Source organism: Watersipora subatra, chromosome 4, assembly GCF_963576615.1.
Source record: "Watersipora subatra chromosome 4, tzWatSuba1.1, whole genome shotgun sequence".
In the NCBI taxonomy this organism is placed as follows: domain Eukaryota; kingdom Metazoa; phylum Bryozoa; class Gymnolaemata; order Cheilostomatida; family Watersiporidae; genus Watersipora; species Watersipora subatra.
In genome coordinates, this window is record NC_088711.1 from 45,877,335 (window position 1) to 45,892,056 (window position 14,722).

At 33.5% G+C, this 14,722-nt stretch overlaps 1 protein-coding gene across 1 annotated transcript in view; it reads right to left on the reverse strand.

Annotated features, from left to right (window-relative positions):
* LOC137393337 (solute carrier family 49 member 4 homolog) overlaps positions 1 to 11,613 on the reverse strand; it is a 45,010-nt gene extending 33,397 nt beyond the window's left edge. The window contains exon 1 of the mRNA XM_068079844.1: positions 11,514 to 11,613. The gene's annotated coding sequence lies outside the window, so the exon portion shown is untranslated. The remainder of the gene's footprint in view (positions 1 to 11,513) is intronic.
* Positions 11,614 to 14,722: the final 3,109 nt, after the last annotated feature.

Genomic DNA, 14,722 nt, shown 5'->3' on the forward strand with positions numbered 1-14,722 from the left:
AGAAATTCTATTTGACGCATACATACATATATACATGTATATATATACATGTATATAAATATATATATAAATTTGGTAAGAAATTTATTAAAATTTGACTAAGCAAAAAATTACTAAAAGTTTCGTATTACACAAAAGGTGTGTAACACTCATCAGATAAAATGCTTAGTGAGGACTATACACAAGATTCTGCATTAGCTGGTAAGCTGAAATAAAAGCTCAGGTATTAAAAGCTAGATGGATAAGGTCTATTATGTAATGCTATTTCGTAAAAGGTGTTTCTTAGCATGTCTACATGTAGATATTAGTTCACTACGTTTGTTAAGAGTTGCCTTCTCAGGTCTGTAAATGATGAAATATTTTTCTAATGTACATAATCTACAATTTCCGCTGCTTTTAGAGTATGGCTTGGCGTGTGATAAAATCTTCCAGGCTATGTTGTAGTCAGTGCCGCTTTCTTTGAGTTTCCATATGTGGCTGCTTAGCTCGGTAGAGTAGCGTTTAGAAGAGTCCTTGAATGTGGATTTGTGAAGGTTATATCTAGTTTTGAAGCTGTTTTCGGTTAGCCCTATATATGTGGCTGCAGGTTTATTGTTATCGGTGGTTGTTACGCTTGCCTGGTATATCACTGATTTTGCTAGGCAATTGTCTGGTAACGGGCAGGTGTTCTTATTCCTGCAATTGCAGCCAGGATTAGTTGGTTCTTGATGGTTCAGTGATAGTAGCTTCTGATTGTGAGAGTTGATAGCCTGTTTCACATTGTTCATGCAGCTATAGCTTAATTTTATAATACTTCTGTTAAAGATTTTGTGTAGCTTGTGGTCAGTAGAAAATTCTTCATCGATTAATTTAAAGAAGGTTTTCCCGATGTTGGTGTGTACGGTGTTGCTGTAAGTGGGGGTTATACCAGATTATGTTTCTTTTTCTTTGTCTATGTCTTGCCTTTAGTGGTGTAGCTTTAGGTGAAGAGAATTCTAGCTTGTGTTGGTATCCGCTTTTTTCTAAGGCTTCCTGATAAATAGGGGCAGCTTTGCTGAAGGCATTTCCATCTGATGAAATTTCTGAGAGTCTTTTGTTGATTGCCAGTGGTATATTTTTAATGATGTTAGGCGGGTGGTTTGAATCTTTGTGAACATAGATAATGGTGGTGTTTGGCTTAGTGTAGGGCTCATACTTCCCGTTTTCTAGGTTTAGGGTTACGTCTAGAAAATTTACTATTTTCCTGTTGGCTTCTATTAATATTCTTAGATCGTGTGAGCCAAAGATAGCGCACAGGTCTTTCTTGATGTTGTCAACTTGGCGGGGTGTTGCATTTAAAGCTCCCAGACCATCGTCTCTATATAGTCCAAATTTGTTATTGTATTTTTTAGATATTTGGTACAATATGTATGCACCTACATGTACTAGCTCACCTGTTTCAGCACCATCAAAACATCCCATAGTTACATCAAATAGATTTTGGGAAGTTTTCTTACCCCATGGCTGTCCATTATTATACAAGATTGACTTTTTGGTGTGTAGGATTATTGCCTTATCTCTTTCTGTGATGTAGGTGCATACATATTGTACCAAATATCCATAAAATACAATAACAAATTTGGACTATACAGAGACGATGGTCTGGGAGCTTTAAATGCAACACCCCGCCAAGTTGACAACATCAAGAAAGACCTGTGCGCTATCTTTGGCTCACACGATCTAAGAATATTAATAGAAGCCAACAGGAAAATAGTAAATTTTCTAGACGTAACCCTAAACCTAGAAAACGGGAAGTATGAGCCCTACACTAAGCCAAACACCACCATTATCTATGTTCACAAAGATTCAAACCACCCGCCTAACATCATTAAAAATATACCACTGGCAATCAACAAAAGACTCTCAGAAATTTCATCAGATGGAAATGCCTTCAGCAAAGCTGCCCCTATTTATCAGGAAGCCTTAGAAAAAAGCGGATACCAACACAAGCTAGAATTCTCTTCACCTAAAGCTACACCACTAAAGGCAAGACATAGACAAAGAAAAAGAAACATAATCTGGTATAACCCCCCTTACAGCAACACCGTACACACCAACATCGGGAAAACCTTCTTTAAATTAATCGATGAAGAATTTTCTACTGACCACAAGCTACACAAAATCTTTAACAGACATATTATAAAATTAAGCTATAGCTGCATGAACAATGTGAAACAGGCTATCAACTCTCACAATCAGAAGCTACTATCACTGAACCATCAAGAACCAACTAATCCTGGCTGCAATTGCAGGAATAAGAACACCTGCCCGTTACCAGACAATTGCCTAGCAAAATCAGTGATATACCAGGCAAGCGTAACAACCACCGATAACAATAAACCTGCAGCCACATATATAGGGCTAACCGAAAACAGCTTCAAAACTAGATATAACCTTCACAAATCCACATTCAATGACTCTTCTAAACGCTACTCTACCGAGCTAAGCAGTCACATATGGAAACTCAAAGAAAGCGGCACTGACTACAACATAGCCTGGAAGAATTTATCACACGCCAAGCCATACTCTAAAAGCAGCGGAAATGGTAGATTATGTACATTAGAAAAATATTTCATCATTTACAGACCTGAGAAGGCAACTCTTAACAAACGTAGTGAACTAATACCTACATGTAGACATGCTAAGAAACAACCTTTTACGAAATAGCATTACATAATAGATCTTATCCATCTAGCTTTTAATACCTGAGCTTTTATTTCAGCTTACCAGCTAATGCAGAATCTTGTGTATAGTCCTCACTAAGCATTTTATCTGATGAGTGTTACACACCTTTTGTGTAATACGAAACTTTTAGTAATTTTTTGCTTAGTCAAATTTTAATAAATTTCTTACCAAATTTATAGTAAGCTCTACTTTGGTATCGAGCACTTTATGCTGACTTTTAGCCTATACTTTATTGTATATATATATATACATGTATATATATATATATATATATACATGTATGCGTCAAATAGAATTTCTTATAGGCATAGATTTTACCAAGCTACAACAATGGATAACATTGAGGAATGTAAGTTAAGAAAATATTTTAAAACTCATTACTATCACAAACCACAAGCACACAGCAAGTTTGAATTCAATAGAATAATAATCAGCCAAGTTAAAGCTTGATAAGGGGGGATAATCTCATTTAATTAATGCGATTTACAAAGGTGTCTGGAGGGCATTGAATTTGGAACTCAATTTTAAGCATTTTACAATCTGAAACACAAACTTTTGGTGGTTTTAATAAAATTTGCATATGTTAATTGGTATGAAACATGAGAAGAATGTGTGACTTTGTTGAAACCACAGGTTGACCTTGACTTCTACTTTTGCAGTATTTCTACAAAGAGCTTAATCTTGTATGGCTTCTAGATGCTGACCCGATGAATCGACAGAGAAGATGAGACTTGTTTTGGATAGCTGAGGCCTGGAGAATTTCAGAAATATTAACAGAAACAATGGCAAATTATATGTTAATAGTGATAATTGTTTTTGAATAGTGGCTAAAATAGCATTTTCGGTCATTCTTGTTCGGAGTTATCTCCCACATTATTCATCCGAAAAATTTCAAACCTATTTGTTTGTGTAAATATTGAAATTGTGTGTAGACAAATAAAAATCTAGACCTCTAACTTGTATATTCTTGAATTTATATGAGTCTAAAGTAAGCTAGGTGTGACTTGCCCTCAAACTCAGGCGACAAATAGTCAACGTTCAAATCCTCATAGCACCTGAACCGATGACCCTAGAGGATAAAAATTTGGGATTTGAGCGTTTTTCAATATAGGCAACAACATATTAAAAAATCATCAAAATCTGAGACTATGAGGTGTTTTTCAGTTACACTTGGTAAATTCTATGCCTATAAGTAATTAAGTATTAAGCATAAATTGTGTCATAGAGCAATTATTGCTCTATGACACAATTTATACTCACTCAGCAATACAAATTAATCATTATGTCACACAAAGTCTGCCAAAGAAATTAGATTACAATGATAGTTCCCATATTCAGCAGCTGCTGCGGCTTGTTGTTTATACAATACTTCTTCGTCCTCTAAACATGAAATGAGAAGCTATATCGAAGGGTGCTTTTTCCAACCATGCATTGAAATGACTGTTCCAGGAAGGAAAAACACTTTGCTGAATAAGCTTATAATATGATTAAGCTATACGAATTATCTTTTTCAACCCAAAATTTTGGATGAAAATCACATACAGTTTTTATTTTAACCTTGTGGAAGCTTGTTTCTGATTTACAGCAGATTGCTGTTAGCTCACTAGCCTTTTAGGATCTTAGCCTAAATACTGACGACTGCGCATTCGCACTGTTGTCTACATAAAATTTTATATGCACATATGCAGTAAAATATTTAAAAAAAAATTTTTTTTAAATATGAAAATCAATTCTTATCCATATAGGTCGTGTTCATACTATCCATATTTACTAATTAACAAAATCTGGATGGCACGAGCAATGTGGATAAATAAAAAACAATTGTTCATGGTTGTTGAAGACAAAAGACATTCCAGCAAAAGCCGTTATTATTGAAACCCTTTCATAAATAGCAAATAGCAAATAAGCCAAATAGCAAATTTAATGGCGACGAAGCATGCATTTGTCTACGGATTCACAAACACTCATATTAATGATAGTTCAGCATATAAATGTTAAAGCTATTTCACAGAAGTACCAGTATCAAATATCAGCGAAGATACCATATATATTTCTACTGAACATGCTTAGTACATCACTTTCAATCATAATATGGCAGGCGCTAATGTTATGCTGAACTACTACCGATCGGTTTTAAGTTTAACAAGTAATATATTCGGAAAACATTAGGCGAAATATTCCAACTGTAAATTCTAAATAGACTATAGATATGCACTGTTTGTTTTTATACTACCTCCTGAGCAGCCCACACCCAATTGAGAACAGGCAATGCTTAACTTTTGTTTTAGCATGTGATCCATTCACAAACAATATCATAAGTGAGTCAACCAAAACCTCGTTTAAAACATGCCGATGAACTCTATTTATCATATCGAATAAAAAACTTTTGAAAGCTATATTTTTTTTCGGATAGCAACAATCGATACAGTTATAGTGCTTCTAAAATATTCTGGAATAGCGGGGTGAACTTATACATGAGTAATACTTATAATAATACAATTTTTGCCTTAAAAATGCCTATCCACTTGTAAAGAATTGCCATTTATACTAATGTAAGCGTTCATTTCATATATTTTTGTAAGATTCTATTAACCAAATACTCTATGTAGAGCTAATCTTCCAGGCATAGAACTGCATTGATTACTATAGCATTAAACAACTTCTACTGTAGGTTGCTTATTAATCAGTAAAATACTTTCCACTCTTGATTTGATCGTTAGTCCTATCACCACCATTTTTCGATAACCAGGTGTATTAACTTTTAAATAAATTTTTAATGCGCACAATTGCTCATCAGCTTTTGTTCAAATGTTTATCATGTCAAATAATATTCAAATGAAATTAATAAAATTATATAACAACAAAAATCTACATTACAGTAATCATATTAATTTAATACAACTTACTCAAATGCCCCGATCATGTGATGTGGCGGAAAAGATCCCATACTTGAGAGTGTTTGTACGATCTCTAGTACATTACAATCTTTATTGTATGCCAATTTCAAACCAAAAGCTGCAACCTTTCAAGAAATACTTTGGGTGGTGTGGAAATAGCACCCACATACTTCTACATTGGGTCCTGCTGCTTTTATTGCTTCGTGCAGACTGATCTCAAAGTCGCAAACAACCTCAAAGGCACTGAATTCTTCAGTGCCGTTGACTACCTTGAGCATCTACAAATGTATACAGTAAAGCCTTAATGCTTTATTATTTTTACTTGCCTTTTTATTTTAATTTGCAAAAAGAGAATGTTTTGAAAAACTCGACCTCATGTAATGTCATTACTTTGTGTGTTGAGACAAACACTTACTAAAAATTTCATGATATGTTAAAGATATTGTACATAGCAGTGATGATAAACCTTATCAAAGTAAAAACATTATTTTAAGAACTTAAACTTCTGACTTAAATTATTAAGTCAGACAATCAAACGGAGCAAATTTTTACGACTACATGTATATAAATGTGGCTGCAATAAGACACTTTTCTGACATACCCGCCAATAGCCTTAATTTTTATGAACACAAACAATAATGTCACAACATAACTTATGCTCAACTGCTGCTGGGCCCAAGGAAAACTAAAAAAGTGAATAACAATTCTCAGGTTGATAAGCTGGCAGTTGTCAGTCCTGAATTAGTGCCCATATTCCCCCATAAGCCTGATTTATTCTGCTGGCTACGTGTTCAGTGGGATGATCAGTATAGGTGCTTTTATAAAAACACCATAGGCATAAGAAAACGGCTATCTACAGCCATCTCCTTTCTCGGTGGTCCCTGATGATCAGACTCAGAGTTACAGAGCCTGAGTGAGTATGAGTTGGCTGAAACATACGACATATTTATTGTTGCTGCGAGCATAACCTTCTGATGTGAAATTATGATCTTTCAGCTTTATGAACACCACCCAGGGAGCCTGCATAAGCAAAGTTGAATTAGAGTAGAATGACAAACAGGACTCCCTGAATAACCTACATTTATAATAGGCCTAACATCACATAAGCATAGGCCCCAAACATACTTGCTGGTAGTTGTAAGATAAACTGCACCTCTTTGGTCATTTGCAAATTTTTCCAAAGCTGCTTAAAATGCGCTGTTGCTGGCTTGGTAGCAAGTAAACACAAATACATTATACATCGCTAAATTCAAAATCTCATCACTACTTGGAATACCTCATCACGCTATGGTTAGAATGCAATAAGATTGAATTTCCTGAACGTTCCCAAACCCAAGTTCCCAAAAGTTATTGATTAACTTGAGCATCATAAGGTTTCACCACAGGTTTTTGTATTCTAAAAGGAAAGAGTGTAAATGTATTACTCCAAAATTTGAGTCTTGAGGTCATTTATAAAGGCATGTTTTGTATAATGCCAGAAAAAAGGTTTTTTTTTGTATACAGTATACATAACTGAATTGTCAGTTTCAGCATGGCTCACCCCAGTGAGCAACAGCGAGTTGTTTTACGCGAGAACAAGCAAGAAAAATCTGACTGGGCAGAGCCAAACATAGGGTCACACACATAGGCAATTTTTTTCTACTTTTTTGTGATCATAATTTTCTGTCAATTAGTGAGTAAACATGTTCAGACATACAGAAACAAGAAAGTTTTTATAATGAAATAATCTCTCATGATGATATGGGGTATGCAAGTAGATTTTTCTGGTATGGTGTGTGACGGGCGGCACAATAGGTCATCTTTCTTAAAATTTTGCTATTCATTCTGAAATAAATTTTGCTTTTCTTTTATAATCAATACAAAAGTAGATTTTTAGCTTAGGTGTTTTTTCCTAACAAATGCAACTTTTTTTTACCATTCGCGTGAGTAAAGAATAGCTTGTTCCGCGTGTCACAATTTTAGTGCATTCAGTTGCAGCCTGTTCTTCCTAAGCTATCTGAGGTAAAAATCTTTTATCTATAAAACGAGATTTGGCGAGAATTGGCGAGTTTGACCAGCCAAACTTGCTAATTAGCTGAAAATATAGCTAGTTTCGGTTTTATGGGCATATGGAAGTATTTGTGACACGCCGAACAATTTTAATAATATGACGATGTCTGCCTTTGTTTGAGATTTCATTTTGATACCTTGCATGGGAAAACATCGCTGGATATTCCAAGGCAAAAAAGCCAGTTTCTTTGAGAGAAATAAAAAATTAGAATTAATTTACGATGTTTCGAACTCAAAACATGGAGTTGGTCAATATTACCCTACTGATACAAACACTTGGCGTGATGCCCGTCAAATTGTGAGGTAATCTTTGAACTGAATGTGTGTTTTTAATGTATGATTACAAAAATCACATCGCATGGCGAAGGTGTAATAGATGGTATTGAGGAAAAGCATCAAACAACAGGTGCTAATGGCAGTGTACCGGAAAAAAGTATGTCGTAAACTCTGCAGTCATTTGCGAAAGCTGCAACAACAATAACTTCCAAATCAGCGAAACCAATAAAGATATTCTCTATCTCAAAAGATAAGATTACTGAAACTGCGCAAATGTGCAAAGAACCCTGGTCCATGGTGCCTTTAATTCATGGCATTTGATCGTGCCATCACATTGCAATTAAAAAATAGTTATGTTGCTCTGATTGATTGATCCCACCTGGCAGCCAATTCCACACACACAGAGCAGCGAACCTAATCAAGAAGTTACCACAAGAGATACTTCACAAACATTAATGGAGTTTTCACCACAAATGCTGGTCGCATTGGCCTATGACTCTGAAGTCAACACGGGAGAAATTCTCATTGCAAAGGCCAATGAAAGTAGCTGAACTATAAAGTACATGCACAGTGCACGCAAGAAGTTCATGCAGCCAAACCCCAATGACAAAAGAACCACCCAGATGAACTTTCCTCTTAAAGTATCTCTAGTTATTGCACCAGGGGTAACTATCAGGTCACTGTGGTACTTTTTACTAAAAAATGAGAAAATGATAACGGCAGAATATGACGATTTTAAGAAAAAATTGTTTACTGCATAAAAGTCTCACAATCTTTGAATCGTATGTGTCTTATAATTCACGGTTAAATAAAATAAGTATAATATATACTAATTTTAAATTATTAGTTGGTTGACCACATGCATATGGGTAGATGTTGTGACTCCAAATCATGACAATTTGTTGTCTAAATACTACAAAACGTAGAGAAATTCTGGATTTTTCGTAGTGTTATTTTTGTCCCACGCGTCACAGTACCACGCGTCACAGTTCCGCGCGTCACAGGTGGTAGTCTTCTTTCAAACCTCACAGAATCATTAAACTTGGTCCTAAAAAACAAAACAGTACATATTTTTAGTAGAAGGGTAGTAGAGATATGAGCTTGCTGAACAATAATGTCATGTGTCAAAAACTTCAGAAGATTTTTGCAATTGATCACAAATCAGTTTTTGATGTCAAATTATGGTTATCACACCAGGTTTGATATTTAATAATTTTTCAATCCATTACATGACAAGGATGAAACCTCATTCAGTGATAGTTGGTGCCAAGTGCTGCCTAAAGCAGCATAAATGATAGCAAAAGTTCACATCTAGGCTGTAAAGTATGTGAGGGAGCATTCCAATGTGCTGCGCCTCACAATCATGCCAAAAATGGCTGTGTCTGACTTTATGAGATCTTAAGAGCTTTATATGATCTAGCAAGACTAGCATGCAATATCAAGGAAAAACCTCGGCCATATGACTATTCATGATATAACAGAATGAAGAACACAGATCCTACTGATTGTATTTATATCAGGATTGAGTGACTAACATAGCCTCTTTGAGCATGTTCCGCATTACCAATTGAGGATTATAAGCCCAAGCAATCGAGTGAGAAACCTAGGCCCAAGGGAGTATATTGCGCAATCTTGAGTGAGGAACATAGACCCAAGTGAGTATAACATGCTCATTATGAAGTGAGGAGTATAGGCCCTTTGATTATATTGCGCAATCTTGAGTGAGGAACATAGACCCAAGCAAATGAAATATGCTCATTATGAAGTGAGGAATATAGGCCCTTTGTGTATATTGCCCAATTTCGAGTGAGGAACATAGACCCAAGGGATTATAATATGCTCATTATGAAGTGAGGAGTATAGGCCCTTTGAGTATATTGCGCAATCTTGAGTGAGGAGCATAGACCCAAGCAAGTGTAGTATGCTCGTTATGGAGTTAGGAATTTAGGCCCTAGTGAATACCTATATCGTAATATCTCGAGTGAGGAACATAGGCTCAAGCGAGTACGTTGTACAATATCGAGTGAGGAACATAAGCCCTCATGATTATAATTACATTATAATTGAGTGAGGGACATAGGCCCTCATTATTATATTTATAATAAAATAGAGTGAGAAACAGAGACCTTCATGATTATATTTATATTATAATAGAATGAGGGACATATTATATTTATAATATAAATAACTATATATAGTTATGAGTGAGTAACTATGTACGTAACTAGTAATAATATAACTAATTTAGGTAATAAAATATTAAAAATATAATATAGTTATAGTTATAATAAAATAGAGTGAGGAACATAGTCTTTCATTATTGTATTTATATTATAATTGAGCGAGGAACATAGGCCTTCATTATTATATTTATAACATGATAGAGTGAGGAACAGAGACCCTCATGATTACATTTATAATATAATAAAATGAAGAACATATTATTTTATAATATACATAACTATATACAGCTGATAATATAAATAATTTAACTAATAAAATATATATAATACAACATTGCTACATTTATAATAAAATAGAGTGACGAACAAAAACTCTCATGATTATGTTTATATTATAATAAAATGAGAAACATCTTATGTTTATAATATACGTAACTATACATAGCTAATCATATAAATAATTTAACTAATAAAATATTTATAATATAACATAATTATATTTATAATAAAGTATAGTGAGGAACATAGGCCTTTCACGGTTTTTATTTTTATGCTAATAGAATGAAGGACACAGGCCATCAGGGTTATCTTTATAACAGAGTGTAGACCATAGGCCATCACGATTATATTTATAATATATTAGGGTGATGAACATAGGCCCTCATGATTATATTTATAATATAATAGAGTTAAGAATATAAGCCCTTATTACTATATTTATAATATAATCGAATGAGGAACTTTGGCCCTAATGATTTTATTTATAATATAGTTGAGTGAGGAGTATAAACCTCATGATTATATTTATACAGTATTATAATTGAGTGAGGAACATAGCCTCATGATTATGTTTATTTACTATATAATTTAGTGTAGAGCATCGGTTTTCTTGGCATACAATATCATATGGTGAAACATTACGCCTAGAAAAAAAATTGTATAATATTACAGAGTACGTAACATAGGCTCACATGATTATGTTAATATTGTTATGGAGTGAGATATATAGAGTATGGCTTTTATAATTAGAAATGTAGGCTTACATGAACGCTTGTCTATAATTAAATAAAAAAATGAAGTAGCCTTTGAATTTATCTATATTACTTTAAAATAAAAATGACTGAAAAAGATGGTTTTTTTGCGTATTCTAATTTGATAATTCGTGTATTATCACTACTCATTTTTAGTGAACGTTCATTCGTCAGATCTTTTTATTTTCTCTCAAGTTCAGCAGAGCGGTTTGTATTTTCCCAACGGCGTGATTTCACAACGACGGTTTTAATTTAAACAGCAATAATTGCATTTGCTTTAGAAGTTGTCTGTCCTTTTCAGAAATTTTATCCGATTTTGCGGAAAAGTGCGGAACATAGGGCCTTGCGGAACATAGGGCGTGCGGAACATAGACCTGTCACCTTGCGAGCTCTTCAACACCGATCACTCTACATGGTTGAGTTCTATGCTATAAGTTAGATTGAGTGGTTGGGTGGGCTTTTGACAAGCGTTTCGTATTAATGTTTGCGTGCCACAATTTTTTGCTTTGTGAAAAACCTGGACTTGAAACCAGCTTTTTATTGGTTTGTCTACAGAAATACGCCCAATCATAATCACGGATAAGCTAGTTTAATGTTCAAACACTCTGTAATTCGAGTTGTTGATGTAAACCTGAGTCGAAGAGTGAAAGTGGATGCATAAGTCGACTTCCGGTAAAGCACTGGTGGCGGATATTCAGTTGTACCATTCAAACTAAAGTACATCATACGAATTGTTGTAATTTTGGCCTCTGAAACATCAAACTCCTTAGAAACAAAGGCTCTAACAGGAGTAATCAATGAAAAGCCTAGAATGTGCCCTATTCCCTCATACACCTTTCCATAGAAAACTATTCACCAGAATGTATACATGAGTGCACAATTCCCCTCATATTATGTTATACATTAATGTTATACATTATATGTTATACATTACATGGTATAATGTACATGTTACATGATATCATGTATGCAACTAATGTTTACATATAAATATGTACATAAAAGAAAGTTCTATATTCCAAATGTGTAGCCAGAAAGAGTTTTATCTCAAAATAACAAACCTGCATATATAGTAGTAAATGGAAGTTTAATCGAATAACATAATATATTTTGTGTTGGCTAAAAGTAGAATGCTTTTTTGGTGTTGATTATATATAATTGCAGTCAGAGATAATATTTCAAAATATAGTTGATTTCATACGCTATCTCTCTGTAACATTTAGTGTAAATGTTTAAATACATCACTATAACAAGTTTGACATTTAAAAATTTTATATAAACTTTCAAATAGAAAAGTATTGATTAAATGCAATATGAGGAAATTATTATTATTTAAAGAAAAGAGTTAAAAGTAGAACATAAACTTAAAACGTATAATATATAATATGTAATATAAACATCTGAAAACCAAATGAGTGCTATGCAGACATTTTACAATATGAATATTGCTTATAACTGATTTTATTGTGACATTTTATAGAAACACTAGTGCAACATATAGACTTAGCATGTACACGTGTGTAAACTATATGAATAGACACTTTGGATCACCTCTGTTTCAATTGATTTAGAGTCTTTTGGTGACATCTCGCATGGCCATTGAGCTCCTCTGCTTTGGGAAATCAGTGATAGGTACGGTTACCATTACATACTACTTCTATTTGAGCAACCTGGAGCAGAGCAGCTACTAGGCACTGCAATATTAGACATAAAATAACAAACAATATTGTGAAAGCATTTCATTTACCAATCAATATGATTTACAATGTTATATCAAATAATTAAATTATCAATATTGCTACCAGTAGAATTTCAATTATAAAATTTAAAATTAACATTTTGCATGTTGCATGCTTTTATAAACTATAAAAATGTATTATTTTTTTATGATTTATTGTTACTATAAAATATTTAATTTCGATATTGTAATCTTACATATATTCAAATTTAATATTTATTAATTTAATAATATAATATTATTAATATAATACACATTTTGCAGTTAAACATATATTAATATAAATATAGTAAATGAAAATGTAATTGAATAAATTATAATAATTATCACACTGTGACTAACGCTAACTAACAAAAATAAGACATGATGAAGTATTATAATAGTTATATACAGTATCTATCACTCATGTATTGTATGTAGTACGCAGTTGTCTTGTTATTTGTACGTAACATTGTACAAAAATATAGATAAACTATAATAACGATATAAAATTATGTGTAATTTAAAATTTGCAATAAATCAATACATATATTTATATAATTATATAATACATGAATATATATAAATAATATTCATTTTATAATATTATTTTTAAAATATATTGCCTGATACTCACTCAGTAGTCATTGGTAACTTTTCCTCCATCTATTGAACTATTCTGTTTAATTTTGGACAAGCTAAAAATTTGAATTTAAAATATAATGAAAATGGTACATGAGATAAGCAAAAATGTTAATTTGATTTTGGATTTTTAATTCAGACATTAGGCATAAGATTTACCAGCTATATCGACTATTGTACTTTCAATAGACTCCACAGGTATTGAATCTTTGCTCAATACGCCTCAAATTATGACTAGCCTTTGAGTAGCATAGTTTATTGGAAAGAATAATTTCAGTGCCATGGCGAACTCAATAAAATACGCCGTTTTTGCCGCCAGTTCTAGGAGCTCAACACAAATAGCCTTAGACCGAGTTGCATCCACTCTCACTCTTCCACTCAGGTCTTTGCTACATGTACATAGTTAATTGTGTTTTGATTTTCATTTCGAAAGTTCCTAGTTTTTTATTGTAAAACCGTTCAAGTCCATCTCTAACGGCAATCTTTTTTTGGTTACTTTTCATATTCTGGCCTCAAAAAGTGTTTGGCAAAACGTGTCTACCCAAACCCCAAGTAAAGCCACTCTTGTAATGTTTGTATCTGCACAACTGTTCTATGTTGAAAACGAATTGATTGCAAAGAGTTTGATTGCTTAAAAGTCTGAATACAGCCCACTAAAGTACACTCAGTTTCATAAATTAAGTCAAAGCTCATAACAACAAATGGAATACAAAAGGAAGGACGAAACCAAATTTTGTGTAGTGTAGTTATGACAGAAACTCCAAACTTGTGTGTAAGCTAAAGCAGTAATGAGGTTCGAGGTAGATGTCTGTGGGTAATTCGACTTACCGCCCTGTTATTGTAGGGCCAAAATAGGCAACGGAATGGATATTGAAATTCTGTACTAACACGAGTTCCACAAAATAGTAGAAACGAAAATAATAAATCTCTTTATATTTATAGCTGCAGGTGTTACATGTTGGTGGCTTGGTAAACTAGACTTAGGCAATTGTAAAACAGATTGATATGAAAAATTGTTGTTTTGTTCACTCGAAAGTAAAAGGAACTGCTTGACACGCCTTACCTGGCAATACTAGTGTGCAACGCAGATCCACAATTACCAACACAGTGTATCTGACTGTATATCAAGGATTATGGGCTCGCGTTACCAAAATTCAAGCACTAAACTGACTCTCTTGTCTGAGTTCATACTGATGTATCCTCCTCAGCCTGATTGAAATACTC